We start from the raw sequence: 3,985 nt of genomic DNA, 5'->3' as shown, positions 1-3,985 counted from the left end.
TTCTAGATATTAGAAATAATATCACAGGGGAATGTAACACTCATGCGATATTGAAAGTAATATTATCCTCTTCCCTTTCGGATATTAGGAACAATATCACAGGGGGGTGTACATCCCTTGCGATAGTGGGAATAATATCATCCCCTGCCCCCATCGATATTAAGAAAAATATCACAGTGGGGGTGTACCCCCCCCCCCGCGATACTGAGATTAATATCTATCTCTTCGCCTTCCCGGTTATTAGGAACAATATCACAAGGGGTGTGTACATATCCTGCTCTGTTGGGAGTAATATCATCCTCTTTTCCCCTGCGTATTACAAACAATATTACAGGAGGGTTTGCCCCCATGCAATACTAGAAGCAATATCATCTTCTCCCCCACCCCAAATACCATAAACAATATCACAGGGGGATGTACAACCCCTAGGATATTGGGAGTAATATCATTCTCTCCCCTCCTGGACATTACGAATAATACCATAGGGGAGTGTACACCCCCTGCGGTATTGGAAGTAGTATCATCTTTCACCCCCCTCGATATTACGAACAGTATCACAGGGGAGTGTACATTCCCTGTGATATTGGAAGTAATATCATTTTCTCTTCCCTTGGATATTATGGACAGTATCAAAGGGGGACGTATACACAGGGTGTTTACGATATTGGGATTGATATCATCCTCTCCCCTTCCCTGGATATTGTGAACAATATCACAGGGGTGTATACACCCCCTTGGATATTCGGAGTAATATCATCCTCTTCCCCCGCATATTTCGAACAATATCACAAGCGGGTGTACACCCTCTGCAATATTGGGAGAAATATCATCCTCTCCCCTTCTGGATATTACAAACTATAACACAGGGGGTGTACACCCCATGCGATATTTGCAGTAATATCATCCTCTTCTCTCCTGGATATTACGAACAATATCACAGAAGGGCGTACACTCTTGGGATACTGGGAGTGATAGTATCCTGTTTCTCCCTGGATATTATGAAGAATATCACAGAAGGAGGGTAAATTTGCAGCAATATTGGGAATAATATCATCCACTACCACCCTGGATATCGTGAACAGTATCACAGAGGGGTGTACACCTCCTGCGATACTGGGAGTAATTTCATCCTCTCCCACCTTGGATATTTCGCACAGTATCACAGGAAGGTAACCACTGCCTGCGATATTGTCATTTATATCATCTTCTTCACCCCTGGATATTATGAACAATATCACAGAGGGGTGTACACCCCTTGCAATATTGGGAGTAATATCCTCTTTCCCCTGGAAATTACAAACCATATTAGAGGGGTGATGTACACCTCTTGCGATATTGAGAGTAATAAAATCCTCTCCCTGCTGGAGATTAGGACCAATGTCACAGGGAGGGGTGTACAGCCCCTGCGATAGTGAGATTAACATTATCCTCTCCTCATTTGGATGTTAGGAACAATATCATAAGGCAGCATACAATTCCTACAATATTGGAAGTAATATCATCCTCTCCCACCCTGGATATCAGGAACAATATCACAAAAGGGGCGCACACCCCCTCTGATATTGGTAGAAATATCACCGTCTTCACCCCCGGATATTATGAAAAATATCACAAAAAAAGTTGTTCATCCCCTGGGATATTGAGAGTAATATCATCCTCTCTTCACTATATATTAGGGAAAATATCACAGAGGTGGTGTACACCTGCTGTGATATTGGGAGTAATACCATCCTTTTCCTCCCTAGATGTTAGGAACAATATCATAGCAGGGGTAGAAATTTCCCCCGCTTTTCGGAGTAATATAATTTTCCCCCCTCCTGGTTATTAGGAACAATATCTCATGGGGGTGTACATCCACTGCGATCTTGGTAGTAATATCAGCCTCTCCCCCTTTGGATATTAAGAACAATATAACAGGGAGGGTGTACATCCCCTGCGATATTGCGAGTAATATCATCCTCTCCACCCTGGAATATTAGGAACAATATCACGGCGGAGGGTGGGGTGATATTGGGGGTAATATCCTTTCCACTCCTGGATATTAGGAACAATATCACAGGGGAAGTGTACTCCTCCTGCTATATTGGGAGTGATATTATCCTCTACCCCGCCTGGATATTTGGAACAATATCACGGAGGTGGGGGGGTGTGTACACACCCCTCCATATTGGGAATAATATTATCTCTTATCTCCCTCAATATTAGGAACAATCTCACCGAAAGGGTGTACACCCCCTGCGATATTGGGAGAGATATTACCCTCTTTCCAACTGGATATTAGGAATATCTCAGCTAGGGTAAACATCTTCTGCAATATGGGGAGTAGTGTCATCTTTCTTCACTCTGGGTATCAGAAACAATATCACAGAGGGGGTGTAGACCGGTTACGATTATGGGAGTAATATCATCCCGTCCTGGATATTAGGTACAATATCACAAAGGGGGGTGTACCCCCTCTGCGATATTGAGAGTAATATCCTCTTTTCCCCGGATATTAGGAGCAAATCACTCTATGTGTATACACCCCCTGTGATATTGAAAGTAATATCATCCTCTCCCGCTTTTTAAATTAGGAACAATATCACAGGGGAAGGATGTACACAACCTGCGATATTGGGGGTAATATTATCCTCTTCTTTCTGGATATTAGGAAAATGTCACGGGAGAGTGTACTCACCCTATGATATTGGGAGTAATTTCATCCTCTCCCCTTCTTGATATTAGGAATAATATCACAAAGAAAAGTGTACACCGCCTGGGATATTAAGAGTAATATCACTCTCTCCCACCCTGCATATTACAAACAATATCACAGAAAGGGGTACACCTTCTGCAATATTGGGAGTAAAATTATCCTGTTACCTCCTGGATATTACAAAGACTATCACAGCGGGGTGTACACTTTCTGTGATACTGTTTGTATATTATCCTCTCCCCTCTTGGACATTACAAACAATATCACAGAAGGTGTACACCTCCTGCGATATTGGGAGTAATATCATTCTTTCCCCTCTTGGATATTACAAACAATATCACAGAAGGGTGTACACTCTTTGTGGTATTGGAAATAATGTCATCCTTCCCTCCCTGTATATTACGAACAATATGATAAAAATTTGTACACCATCCGCGATATTGAAAGTAATATTATCCTCTCCCCCTCCCCCCGGATAATACAATGATATCACAGTGGGGCATTCACCCCCTGTGATATTGACAGTAATATCATCCTCTCCCACCATGGATATTATGAACAATAACACATGGGAGTGTACACCCTCTGCAATATTACAAGTAATACCATCCTCTTCCCCCTGGACATTACAAACAATATCATAGTTGGGTATACACCCCCTGTGATTGTGGGAGTAATATCCTCTCCCTTCCTGGATATTATGAACAATATCACAGGGAAATGTACACCCTCTGCAATATTGGAAGTAATATTGTCGTCTCTCCCGTAGATATTAGGAACTACATCACAGAGGGGTGTACGCCCGCTGTGATATGGAAAGTAATATCCTCTCCCCTTCTGGATATTACAAACAGTATCACAGCTGGGTGTACACCCACTTCAATATGGAGAGTTATATCCACCTCTTCCCACCGGATATTATAAATAATATCACAAAAAGGTGTACACTCCCTGTGATATGGGGAGTAATATTAGCCTCTCCTTCCCTGGATATTACAAACAATATCACAGGGTGGGGTGCACATCTCCATGTGATATTGCTCCTAATATCCATGAGGGGAGAAAATGATATTACTCACAATATCGCAGGGGGTGTACACCCTCTTTGGGATATTGTTCCTAATATTTAGAAGGGAGAGGGTGATATTACTGCCAATATCGCAGGGGATGTACACCTCCCTTGTGATATTGTTTCTAATATCAAAGCGGGGAGATGATGAGGAGTACAGTTTCTGTGATATTGGGAGTAATATTATCCTCTCTGCCTTGGAATATTAAGGATAATATTAC

Source organism: Mandrillus leucophaeus, unplaced genomic scaffold (assembly GCF_000951045.1).
Source record: "Mandrillus leucophaeus isolate KB7577 unplaced genomic scaffold, Mleu.le_1.0 Scaffold93, whole genome shotgun sequence".
Classification (NCBI taxonomy): domain Eukaryota; kingdom Metazoa; phylum Chordata; class Mammalia; order Primates; family Cercopithecidae; genus Mandrillus; species Mandrillus leucophaeus.
The sequence above is the reverse complement of the archived record's forward strand: the minus strand, read 5'-3'. Positions refer to the sequence as shown.